This window comes from Oryctolagus cuniculus, chromosome 7, assembly GCF_964237555.1.
Source record: "Oryctolagus cuniculus chromosome 7, mOryCun1.1, whole genome shotgun sequence".
Classification (NCBI taxonomy): Eukaryota; Metazoa; Chordata; class Mammalia; order Lagomorpha; family Leporidae; genus Oryctolagus; species Oryctolagus cuniculus.
Genome location: NC_091438.1, coordinates 126,214,548 through 126,228,095, shown reverse-complemented (window position 1 = coordinate 126,228,095; position 13,548 = coordinate 126,214,548). Strand labels below are relative to the sequence as shown.

Here is a 13,548-nt window from a genome sequence, read left to right as displayed (position 1 = left end):
GAGTCAGGCAGGGGCTCAGACAGGAGGACCAGTGAGCCAGGGCCCAATCACAGGACTGTTCCTAAGACACTCCATTCGGGCCGTCCCCTGTGAAAGATAAATTACTTATAGAACATGTCATGCCCCTGATCCAGAGTGGAGCCTTAATACTCTTTGCCTGCAGTTAGAAATAATAAGATTTCTCTGAAGTCTCTGGTCTAAATCCCCACCAGGGTGATTAAACCTTTACATCCTTCTAAAATAGAGGCACTCGAGTGCTGATGGGGTGAACGGTGTGAGAGACTTTCAGACCAGCCTTCAATAAACACAGGCTCTGGGTTGCTGGTTTTTTTTCTTTTCTTTTCTTTGAGAGAGATTTTAAAATGGCTGGCTCTTTGCCCACTGAGGGGAAAAGCCCGCTCTCTTCTCAGAGGATGCGGTTGAACGTGATCAGAGAAATGGCCCGTCTGCCTGGAAGACTGATTAGCACTGATGCCCGGCCATGCGCTGTCCTCAGAGGCCAGCACACGGCGGCCGCGGAGAGAGCGCATGCAGAACGGCTTTGAGCCACCGCAATCCAGAAAGCGTGGGCAACAGCCAAGGGCCTGCCAGCTCAATGCAAACATTCTCTTGCATTCTGGGGCCCTGATGACAGCAGGTTTTACGTTATTCTTTTGAAAATAGAGAAGATAGGCACATGGAAAAAAGAAATCCACTGAAGATCTCAAAATATTACTGTAGCCAACGACTTCGAGGACAAGCTATAGCTGGGGAGTGCAACGCCCTGTGAATTCAAAGCACTACACACCAACATTGGCACCAGAACACCAACACTCATCAAGGTGAGTTAAAAGGAAAAAGCGGCCCAAGCACTTCTCCTGAGCACAGGGAGGAATTCTGCAGAAATAACATGCAGGCCCCTCATCGGCAGGAACTCAGGGAACGAGCCCGGGCCATGGATCCGCAGGCTGAGAAGGGAGCCCTGGCCCTTTATCCTGACCTTGCACGGAGTCCAATGTCAACCCTGGTCCCCATCTATTTTCTCAGCCCTGTGAGCCAAGTGCAGACAGCTTTGGGGTTCAGCTCATTCTCCATCCCCTGTCCACGTCCAGATCGAGGGCCTGAAGACAAGCAAAACAGCCGACAGGCAGGCAGTGCAGAGGAGCGGCGAGAGAGCTGGCGGCATTATAATTCACAGGGGATGCTCAGACATACTTACGACTCTAGCTAGAAAACCCTGTTAGCGGCAATTTATACTCGGCCTTTACCACAGCAGGGCTGCGGGAGCCTCTTGCGGAAGAAGCATGCCTCTGAGCTTGGCCGCACACTCACTATTAGGTTTTATGGCTTCACGCGAGAAGATCGAGTACCTGGTCTATTCTGCATGGATTCAGTGGAAGAGGGGACGCCAGAAGGCACAAATGGCTAAGCCTTGCCTTGGAAACAGAACTTGTTGTTGGAGAGTTGTGTTTGCAACTAGAAAGGAAAATGTGGGAAGACAGTGAAGTGAAAGAAACACACTTAACTTCCCTGTTTACGGGGGCTGGGGGTGGAGGGAGGGATGTCGTAATCTCACCAAGGGGTTCATGGGTCCCCACTGGGAGGCTGTCCACACTATTTTACTGCAGAGTCCCCAGGCAGGTCAGGGGCACGTTAGTCCAGTAGGCACGTAATCACTGGCTACATGCTTCCTCTGGGTGTAAGGCCCCATCGTCAAGTTGCATCTTGGCACAATGGCTTCCCTTGGCCTAGGAATTCTTGGCCATCAAAGTCCAGCTGAGAAGACCTGGGCCCTTTGCAGACAAGCTACGGTTTGTGCAAACACTTTAGAATCAGTTCAGCATCATGAAATTAGAGGGTAGTGCTGAGCAGAGCTGGGAGTTACTGCTCCATCCTGTTCTCCAACATCCTGCAAGAAGCACCCTCAGAGCACTGGTTTCATTTGGCTCCGTGTCCTGAAAGGCCAAGGCTGTCCCTTGTTCACCCACGACAGAGTGTCAGACTCCCAACAGCCATCAGACACTGCGCGCTGACATGAGACTGATGCGAGACGAGGCACACTCCAAGCGTAAGGTGCAGTGCAGGTCACGTGGGTCCCGGAGGGATGCAGTGCACGTGCTGGGAGGAACATGGGGACACCTCGGCCCTGCAGACCATGTGAAGTAAGGAGATTCAGTTCAACGAGTTCCGTTCAAGCATTTTCTCACTTCCCTGACAAACTCCACCTCAAAAAGAATCCTAGGACGCCAAAGGTCCTTACTTTTCTATCCAGAAGGCTGGTCCTTGGTATAGGACTGGGCAATGGGTCTGTTACTGAAGAGGAAAAGTGAGAATTCTTTTCAGACCCAAACTGGACGAGAGGCTCCCAGCACGTCCGCGGCTCCCAGCCCTTGCCCTCCTCTTGGGCGGGGCTTGGTGGCCACCACTTGTGTGTGTTGGCAGACAGGGAAGTGGAACTGGACAGGAAGCATGCTGCTGACAGGGAAGAATCTGATTGGTTTTAAAACTGTGTCCAGATTCTCTGTGTTGAAATTCAACATCCAGTGATAAAAATCATTTCAGGAATATTGGTGCCTTTTAGATATTAATTTTATAACCATGAAGAAAACAACAAACGCTGGGGCAGGCATCTGGCTTAGCTCCACATCCCATATGAGTGTCTGGTTTGAATCTTGGCTCCTGCTAGCGACTTCCCTGGGAGATGGCAGAGGATGACTCAAGTTCTTCGATCCCTGCCACTCACGTGGGAGACCCAGACTGAGTTCCGGGCTCCTGGCTTTGGCCTGGCCCAACCCTGGTTTTTGTGGGCATTTGGGGAGTGAATCAATTGGTAAAGATCTCTGTCTCTCTCCTTTCAAATAAAATGAAAATAAATAATTTTAAAATACTATTATTTTAATATTTTAAAAAATGCTATTTTATTTAGAGGAAATACTTAGTAAAAACAACAACAACCAAAAGTGTAATGAACATTCGCGCCTGAGAGCCAGGGGCTCTTCACTGCTCCAGGAACTCAGACAAGCTGCTTAGTTCCCCAGAGTATCAGTTTCTTTACGAGTGGGGACTTAACAACGTTTGTGGAAAACAGAATTAAAAGACAAGCTTAGGGGCTGGCGCTGCGGCGCAGCTGGCTAACACCCTGGCCTGAAGCGCCAGCATCCCATATGGGCACCAGTTCAAGTCCTGGCTGCTCTACTTCCGACCCGGCTCTCTGCTATGGCCTGGGAAAGCAGTAGAAGGCAGCCCAAGTCCTTGGGCCCCTGCACCCACGTGGGAGACCTGGAAGAAGCTCCTGGCTCCCGGCTTCGGATCGGCACAGCTCCGGCCGTTGCAGCCAATTGGGAAGTAAACCAGAGGATAGACGATCTCTCTCTCTCTCTCTCTCTCTGCTTCTCCTCTCTCTGTGTAACTCTGACTTTCAAATAAAATAAATAAATCTTAAAAAAAAAAAAAAAGAAGAAGACAAGCTTAGAATGTGTGTGACAAAGGGCCGGCGCTGTGGTGTAGTGGATAAATCTGCCGCCTGCAGTGCCGGCATCCCATATGGCACCAGTTCGAGACCCGGCTGCTCGACTTCTGACCTAGCTCTCTGCTGGCCTGGGAAAGCAGTAGAAGATGGTCCAAGTCCTTGAGCCCCTGCACCTGCATGGGAGACCCGGTAGAAGCTCCTGCTCCTGGCTTTGGATTGGCACAGCTCCAGCTGTGTGACCAACTGGTGAGTGAACCAGCAGATGGAAGACCTCTCTCTCTCTCGCTCTCTCTGCCTCTCCTTCTCTCTCTGTGTAACTCTGACTTTCAAATAAATAAATGAATCTAAAAAAGAAAAAAAAGAATGTATGTGACAAAATACCCTTCTTTCCCCATGTTACGATCATTGTCATGAATCCCTCTGTGATATTAATTTATCTGTCTTTAAGAAAAAATAGTACGTATAGGCATGTATGTGATATCTATATATGCAACATATGTGGCAAGATATTAAAAATTGTTAAATTTTAAATCTAAAAGTAATAAACTAAAAAATGAAGTTTATTTGCGTGCCAAAAGGTTTCGAAATCTATGTATATGAAAGGGCTCTAAAATGTTCATGGGAAATGTATCCTATGAAAAAATCTATGCATGGATTTCAATTTTCTTGTACCAAAATAAACTTAAGATTTAATTCCATTTTGCAGGCATTTTTGAACCCCCTTTGTATATGAAAAGGGGGAAAAGTAAGGCTTGGGCCTTACACAGGCTGTTGTAAGATCAAATGAGGAAGGAAACAGTTTCTCATTCAGCAATAGTGTATTCGCTGGGCACCTGATGGTCCAGGTCTAGACTACAGCAGAGGACACGGTCTCTGCCCTTGCGTCATTTCATCCTACTGACGTACACAACAGTTTCAACGCAGCAGGCCACGTGCCGTGACAGGGACATAGCATGGAGCAGACGACAGGACTCTAAACCAGTTGCATAGTAACTCAAAGCTGTCGGCTGGAGGATGAGTGGGATCTGGCTAAGGTGGAGGCTGGGAGAGGGTGCCCCAGACTGAGGAAAAGCTGGCACTGAGCTGGCAGGAGGGGCGGCATGGATGGTTAGTGCTGCTGCCCACGGCTCAGGCTGCCTGGAGCATGGAGTACGTGAGGGGAGTGGTGGCAGACCAAGTGGGAAGGCGCCGTGCCTCCATCGGTGTAACAGATGTTTCTATTCCAAGCACGTGTTTATCTTGTTTTCTCCACTAAAAGAGAGATGCATGTTTTCATTTCTTAGTAAACCTTGTTGGCCAACAAGTGCTGATGGTAAGGATTCAGATCCAAGAAGCCACCTGGCTCCTGCATGGGGGAGGCCCGGAGAACTCACAGAGCACAGGGATGGGGGCAAGGAGTCTCTCCCTGAGGGCTGCACTAGTAACAGACAGTCCTGACACGCAAGCCTCGACCACCGCTCCCCTGTAAGCTGACCTCGAGCCAGGCTTCTGGAAGAACTCTCATTTCTCCAGGGAGTCTTAGAAGCCAAATGGCTCCCAAAGCCACCAGACCTTACCCCATGTGAGGGCAGGGCCTACAAAGACCTCACCAAGTTCTCATATCTGGTGTGTGACCCCAAAGATGATCACCTTGCCCCTAAGAACACGGCTTTGTTGGCTCCTTCAGCTCCATGAACCTGGCTCGTGCTCCTCGCCCAAGTACTCCGGAGTCCTGTTCAAGGTCCCAGCCTGCAGGCGCGAGTCCCTCCCACCATAAGAGCTTTGTGGGAGGGAACAGTGGTGAGAACAAGAGGATGAGGCTAATATGGACACAGTTGCCATCTCGGCCCTCAACTGAGGGCCCCAAGGCAAACCGGAAGCTGAGAAAATAAAGAAAACTGGGGATGAGAAAAAAGTGGGGTGGACCAGGTCGTTGAAGCAGTAGCAGTCACAGTACACACTACTCCCAGTAGTAGTTACAGCACATGTATGCTGACAGGTGCGTATCATGCCAGGCAAGGTTCTAAGCACTTTACAAACACCACACTTCACATATATAGACTGAGTCTCCCTTTATTCTTTAGACCAGAAGTGTTTCAGATTCTGTAGTTTTTCAGGTTTTGGAATGCTTGCATAGACTTAAAATCCAAAATCCGAGGCCAGCGCTGTGGCCTAGTGGGTAAAGCTGCTGCCTGCAGTGCCAGCATCCCATATGGGTGCCGGTTTGAGTCCCGGCTGCTCCACTTCCGCTCTAGCTCTCTGCTATGGCCTGGGAAAGCAGTAGAAGATAGCTCAGGTGTTTGAGCCCCTGTACCCACGTGGGAGACCCGAAAGAAGCTCCTGGCTTCAGATCAGCCCAACTCCAGCCGTTACAACCATTTGGGGAGTGAACCAGCAGATGGAAGATCTCTTTATGTCTGTCTGTCTCTCTGTCTCTGCCATTGCCTCTCTGTAACTCTGCCTTTCAAATAAATAAATAAATCTTAAAAAAAAAAAAATCCAAAATCCAAAATGGCCCCAAATCTAAAACTTTTTAAGTCCAAGTTTCAGATTTTGAAGCACTTTCAATTTCGTATTTTCAGATTAAAGACACTCAACCTGTACTAATTTATTTAATCCTCACAACTCTATGAGATAAGCTTAATTATTATCCGCATTTTGCAGATGAAGAAACTGAAGTATGAAGAGATTAAGTGATTTTCCTCGGTTACACAGCCAGTAAGTTGGCACAGCCGGGATTTAAATCCAGGTAGTCTGACTCAGGGTTCAAGCTTATGCTGTATTTCAACATTAATGCTGTACAGCTGAAGTGAGTAGTCGGTAAGAGCAGGCTGGGCACCCATGGGAATGCTTTTGCTTATAACCCTTAGCACAGAGCTGCCCTCCCGGTGTGCCGTGAGTGAGCTGTGGTCCCGCTCAGGCAGCCAGGCTCCCTGCTCAAGGGTGCGGGTGCTCTTCTTTACTGCGTGTGCTCTGATGCAAAGACGCTGGCTAGCAAAGCGCTTGCTCACGTTATCACCACGTTCTCATCGTCCATTGATCTAAAATGTAACACATCAGCTTTGTATTTTGACTTCTGATAAAAAATGAGCCAAAACCAAAGTCCATCCACATTATTTTGTGGCAGTACGGGTATCTGGTACAAGGCTGTTGGTCTGCTTCTGCCTGACCTGGTAGTTGGTTGATGTGGTTTCTGATGGCATCATTACTGTGCAGGAGACAGGGCAGAGCACCACTCAGACAGAAGCGAGTCAAACCTAGCACACAGTGGATGAAAGGCGCTACCTGTGAAATCGGCTAAATCAAAGGACGCTCTGTGTGTACACAAAATTCCAAGGGGCTAAGGTGTCCTTTCCCCAGGAGCCTGGCATGTTGGAAGGCTGGGCAGCTGCGTGGAGACTGCAGTGAAACCGGAAGGGGAGGCCTGCTCGGGGGCCAGCAGGTGGCTGCCAGCAGGGTGGCCTACAGCAGGCCTCAGTCAGGCTGGGGTATGAGATCCTCAGAGGCAAAGGTCTAGACTGGAGCCAGTCTTCTCCCTCTGTTCTGACCCTGGGATCACAAGCAGCCTTCAGAGCTGTTACTGTACATCCTGGTGGAAGGAATGACAAGAGGAAGGATGCGCAAGGGGAGAAGGAAGTGTGTGCCTAAGAAACAGCAAGCAGGAGGTGAGTGTTTGGCACAGCAGTTAAGATGCCTCTTGGGATGCTTGTATCCCATATCTGAGTGCCGGTTCGAGTTGCAGCTCAGGGTCAGCACTGTGGCATAGTGGGTTAAGCCATGGTCTGCAGAGCCAGCATCCTGTATGGTCACCAATTCAAGTCCCAGCTACTCTACTTCTGATCCAGCTCCCTGGTAATGTGCCTGGGAAAGCAGTGGAGGATGGCCCAAAGACCCAGGGCTCCTGCACCTATGTGGGAGACCCAGATGAAGCTCCTGGCCCCTGGCTTCAGTTTGGCCCAGCCCTATCCATTGCAGCAATTTGGGGGAATGAATCAGTGGATGGCAGACTTCTCTCTCTCTGCCTCTCCTTCTCTATAACTCTGCCTTTCAAATAAATAAATAAAAACAAAAACAAAAATAAAACAAACAAAAACTCCAGCTCCTATGCTTCTGATCCAGCTTCCTGCTAATGTACACTGTGGGAGACAGAGATTGAGTTCTGGGCTCCTGGTTTTGGCCTGGCCCAGCCCGGGCTGTCATGGGCATTTGAGAAGTGAACCAGCAGATGGAATACCTCTCTCTGTCATTATGACTTTCAAATGAAAATATTAAGAAAAAATTTTAAATAACAGGGGCTGGCATTGTGGCATAGTGGCTTAAGCCTCTGTCTGCAACACCAGCATCCCAAATGGGTGCCTGTTTATGTCCTCGCTGGTCCACTTCCAATCCAGCTCCCTGCTAATGGCCTGGGAAAAGCAGCAGAAGATGGTCCAAGTACTTGGGACCCAGCCACTCATGTGGGAAACCTAGAAGTTCTTGGCTCCTGGCTTTGGCCTGGCCTAGCCCTGGCCATTGTAGCCATTTGGGGAGTGAATCAGAGAATGGAAGATCTCTCTGTCTCTTCCTCTCTCTCTCTGTAACTCTTTCACATAAATAAGTAAATCTTAAAATTTTTTAAATAACAATAACAACAAAATTATAGTAAAGAGGAGTAAAGAACTGGATTTCTGTGAGAAGGAGAGTGTACAAGGATCTTTAGGGTCAGCGCTGTGGCGCAACAGGTTAAAGCCCCAGCGTGCAGCACTGACATCCCATATGGGCGCCAGTTCGAGTCCCAGCTGCTTCACTTTCGACCCAGCTCTCTGCTATGGCCTGGGAAAGCAGTACAAGATGGCCCAAGTCCTTAGCCCCTGCAACCGCGTGGGAGACCTGGAGGAAACTCCTGGTTCCTGGCTTTGGATTAGTGTAGCTCCAGCTGTTGTGGCCAATTGGGAGTGAACCAGTGGATGGAAGACCTCTTTCTCTCTCTCTCTGCCTCCTTCTCTCTCTGTAACTCTGACTTTCAAATAAATAAATAATTTTTTTTTTAAAATGTCAGTAAGCAGGGATGGACATTTGGCAAAGTAGTCAAGCTGCTGCTGGGGTGCCTGCATCTCACATCAGAGTGCCTGGGTTCACGTCTTGGCTCTGCCTCCCTTCATGTCTCCCGCTATTGCTGACCCTGGGAGGCAGCAGGGGACGGCTCAAGTATCTGTGTCCCTGCCACCTATGTGGGAGACACATATTGAGCTTCTGGATGCTGGCTTCAGCCTGGCCTGGCCCTGGCTGTTCTGAGCATTTGGGAGTGATGTCTTTCTGTTTCTCTTTCTCTATGCCTTTCAAATAATAAATAAATTTATAACTCAATAAGCATGTTTTATTTACTGCAGAGTTTTCCTTATGGCCATCTGCCATTTGATTCTGGTAGAAAAGTCCTCCTCCTTCCTGATGCCTGTCTCAGGCACGAAGGCACTCAGCTAATCCCAGCTGCCCAGCTCAACAACGAAAATGAGGCTCTGGAAACACCCGATCCTTCGGCCTGAAGTAATCTAAAAGGACATGTAAAATGCACACTCGATCTTACCTACAGGCTTCCCCAACTTTTGAGAGGTGATCCTCTGCGACCTTGAAATTCCAAATGAGATGATGTTGCCGTCAGCAGGTTGGAGTCTTCCAGCTACAGGAAGTGTTTCAATGGCCCCTGTAGGTTCTACATCCGCCTCTGCTTCATCCTATCTGGAGTGAAATCTGAAAAAACAGGACAGAAAGGTCATATATATCTTGACTTTTTAAAAAAAAAAATAGTTATTTATTTGAAAATCAGAGCTACACAAAGAGAGGACAGGCAGAGAGAGAGAGAGGTCTTCCATCCACTGTTCACTCCCCAAATGGCCGCAACGGCTGGAACTGTGCCGATCCAAAGCCAGGAGCCAGGAGCCTCCTCCAGGTCTTCCCATGCAGGTGCAGGGGCCCAAAAATGCTGACTTTTTTGAGAGCCAGAGACGATAGAGATCAGCCTGCATGGAGCCCAGACTTCGGATCACACCAGTGTGTAGGTCTACACAAGGCAAGCACGGATGTCCCCAGCTCTTTACCAATCAGACATCTGGGCACGTGAAAATGCTGGGATCACACACTGGAGATTTATTTATTATTTTTAAAGATTTATTTATTTATTTGAAAGTTAGAGTTACAGAGAGAGGGAGAGACGGAGATCTTCTATCTGCTGGTTCACTGTCCCAAATGGCCACAACAGCCAAGGCTGGGGCATGCTGAAGCCAGGAGCTTCTTCTGGGCCTCCCATGTGGGTGCAGGATCCCAAGCACTTGGGCCATCCTCTGCTTTCCCAGGCACATTAGCAGAGAGCTGGATCGGCAGTGGAGCAGCTGGAACTCGAACCAGTGCTCATAGGGGATGCCAGCATTGCAGGCAGTGGCTTTACCTGCTACATCACAATGCTGGCCCCATGCACTGGAAGATTTAACAAGGGTCTGAGCAAAGCTCCTCAGATTCTGCTTCTACTGTGGGACACCAGACCCCAAAAGATGTGACTGGCCCGGGCGTCAGAGACAGACACTGCTGTTCACTCTGAGAAGTCTCGTGCACAAAGTAAACGCTGAGCTTGTCTCCTCTCAATAGGCTAATCTTCCGCCTGTGGCGCCGGCACTCCGGGTTCTGGTCCTGGTTGGGGCACCAGTTCTGTCCTGGTTGCTCCTCTTCCAGTCTGCTCTCTGCTGTGGCCAGGGAGTGCAGTGGAGGATGGCCCAAGTCCTTGGGCCCTGCACCCGCATGGGAGACCAGGAGAAGCACCTGGCTCCTGGCTTCGGATCCAGGAGAAGCACCTGGCTCCTGGCTTCGGATCAGCACGGTGTGCCAGCCGTAGCGCGCTGGCCACAGCGGCCATTGGGTGGTGAACCAACGGCAAAAGGAAGACCTTTCTCTCTGTCTCTCTAACTGTCCACTCTGCCTGTCAAAAAAAAAAAAAAAAGAGAGAGAGAGAGAGAGAGATGAATGAGCTCTGGCTCTACCACCCAGAGACCAGGCCCAAGTCCGATTGGCGAGAGGTAGCAGAGCCAGAGAGACAAAGACGCATGGACAAATGTGCCCTCACTGCTCCTTCTCAATCTGATGACGTCCTTTTCTCTGTGTCCACTGCTGGCGTTCATTCTGTGGCTCCAGCTATCATGTGTCGAAACTGCTTTGTCAACCTCTTCTCTACAAAACAATATGTGCTTCCCCTTTTCCTGGGGGAAAGCTCTGAAAATACTGCTTAAGTCTGAATTCTGGGCTCGTGGGCCAAATTTCTGCAAAGGCTTGTGCTTCCCCATCGCCTCAAAGCACGTGTCCCTAACTGGCGCTGTCCCCAGCCCCTGCTCTCTGCTTCCTTCCAGCCTCTCTGTCAGATCACATTATCCTTCCACCCTCCCAGCCACAGTGTTCCTAATGCCCCCTTCTCTCCTGTCTTCTTAGGCTCCAAATGCTCGCACCATCAGACATTCCCTTAGCCTGGTATGCAGCTCCTTGAAAAGTAACTTCTACTCATCCTTCAAGGCCCAGTGCAAATTACCCAAAGTAGTCTTACAAGTCATGGCAGCAGTCTTCCTCCTTTCCAAGTTCATCCAACATGTAAGTGAGTCCACAGTATGCAGACACAGCAGGCCACACACACGTGCATGGGCCCTCCCACAGGCCAGGCGCTCCTCAAAGGCAGGGAGCATCTTTCTTATGTCTGTAGTCGCAGCATCTCACACAGTGCCTGGCATCACTCTAGTGAATCTGAATGTACTGCTTCATTCACAAACTCCTTAGCGTCCATGAGAGACATCAGCACATGGTACCGCCCTTCCTTTCTATTTCCAAACAAGTCTCTGAGGCCCCATGGAACTATATCCAGGCCCAAGGAAACTCAGGCGCTCCTCCCTCCCCCACTGCCACTACAGCACTTCCTGGGACAACTGTGAACCCCTTTAACTGCCAGGCCTGCCACAGGTCTCTTCCCGTTGCCTATAGCAGGGATTGGCTCTATTTTTTTCAATACAGGGCCAAACAATGAATAAATATTTGACACTTCGTGGGTCACATGGTCTCCATTACAACTGCTCATTTTTGTCTTTGTAGAGCAACAGCACAAGGGAAATACGTACCAGAGCGACTGTGGCTGGACATCTATTTCCACCTGACTGCCCTAAACAACTTCCAGTTTCCCTACTTGTGCCTAATTCAATCACGATGGCTGTGACATTTTTCTAGATAGCATCACCCAGACTGAGCTGGGGTAGGGCAGAGACCACGTGTGATTCACCTCTGGATCCTAGCACAGGGTCTGGCAGAGGCCAAGGCTTAACAGATGCTGAAGAATGGATGAAAATCCCCTTCTACTGTTTTAGCCGGCCTTTCATTAGCAGACTGAGCACAGTCTGGGTCACTGCCGGGAAGTAGAAAAACCAAAGAGAAAGCAAAGAAGCATAACCAATGCGATCCAGGCTATGGAAAACAGGTTTTAGGAGAGCGGTCAAAGAAACCAAGGCTGGTTAGCCTGCAGAGGAGAAGATGAGGCCTAGCTGGATTCTGCCTTTAAGCACGGAAAAGGTTCTCACGAGAAACTCTTGATCTCATCCTCCTTTTATAATCCGAAGTAACTTTTCTATATTCATGGCAAATGGAACAGTGAGAAACGGCTTAAGTTGAGGACAGCAGGGCTGAAGCTGGAGACAAAGAACTGAACTAAGCACCACTTCTCCAGTCATTCTTCTTGTACCTGGAGGGCTTTTGCCGGGCGCTGCTGAAGCCTGTGCCAACAGAAGTGAGGATGCAGTCCCCCTCCTGCTTACCGTGCAGGGAGGTGGGTGGAAACAGATCAGGTCAGATAAGGTTCTCCAACAAGCCCGGGGCCTTTCTTAGCCCTCTCCTACAGGCACCTTCCATCACGGCAGGCTTTGCAGCCCTATGATGGAACCAGCCAGTATTTCAGTTTTTCTGCTAGGGCACTGAGAAGAAAGACAAGGTAACAATGCCAGAGTAAGACGGAGGGAAAACAGCCCGAAAGCAACACCTAGCTGGGCATCCACATAACCAATGTCATGATTACTGCTACCGCTAACATTCACTGAATACCTGAACACGGCTAGGACCTGCGCTGTTCAATGGAAGTTATCCTAATTCTCCTAACAACTCCACGAAGTAGCTAATATTTGCATCCGCATTTTATAGATGAAGAAACTGAGACTTAACAAGGTTAAATAACTCACTGAAGTGGCAGCACACAGACGGACTCAAACCCAGCCAGTCTGACTCCAGGGTCTCTACACCTAACTACTGCCTTCCAATAAGGATAAGAGACAGGAATTTAAAATTTTTAATGAAACTTATTTATTCAAGAAGCAGACACACACATATACACACAGAGAGCTCCCATCCACTGGTTCACTCCCCAAACAATCCAGGGCCAGAGCCAGAGCCAGAGCTGGCAACCAATCCAACACATAGGTGTCAAGGACCCAGCTACCTGAGCCATCATGGCTGCCTCCGAGGGTCTGCATTGGCAGGAAGCCGACACTGGGAGACAGTGCCAGAGCTGAGTGCCAAACCCAGGCACTCTGATATGGGATGTAGGCATCTTAACCACATGGCAAATGTCTGTCCCAGAGACTGGGAATTAAACCCTGATCTCTCTGAATCCAGGTTCACGCTCTCAGTCACTTCCAAAGTCAAAGCAGTATATGAGATTAGCAGGAGATGAGCGTGCAGAAGTAAGCCAAAAGACTCCCCGCATCTTGGGAAGGAAGACTGAGGTCGAGGGCTCAACAGAGGAGAAAGAACAGAGCCCTAGTCAGGGTTTCTGCGGCCTCACACAGCCTCACGGAAAAGAATGTGGACTTTTGGGGCCGGCGCCATGGCTCACTTGGTTAATCCTCTGCCTACGGCACCGGCATCCCATATGGGTGCCGGGTTCTAGTCCGGGTTGCTCCTCTTCCAGTCCAGCTCTCTGCTGTGGCCCGGGAAAGCAGTGGAGGATGGCCCAGGTGCTTGGGCCCTGCACCCGCATGGGAGACCAGGAGGAAGCACCTGGCTCCTGGCTTCGGATCAGTGTAGCTCTGGCCATAGCGGCCATTTGGGGGGTGAACCAATGGAAGGAAGACCTT

General features: G+C 49.7%; 1 protein-coding gene across 4 annotated transcripts in view; it reads right to left on the bottom strand.

The window, feature by feature from the left end:
• Window positions 1-13,548, bottom strand: part of MKNK1 (MAPK interacting serine/threonine kinase 1) — a 42,022-nt gene that overhangs the window by 24,760 nt on the left and 3,714 nt on the right. For 3 of the 4 annotated variants that reach the window (XM_017346328.3, XM_002715662.5, XM_017346327.3), the window contains exon 2: window positions 8,991-9,154. The gene's annotated coding sequence lies outside the window, so the exon portion shown is untranslated. Of the gene's footprint in view, window positions 1-979; window positions 1,268-8,990; window positions 9,155-13,548 lie in introns of those variants that run through there. The other variant, XM_070078554.1, reaches the window with a different exon arrangement.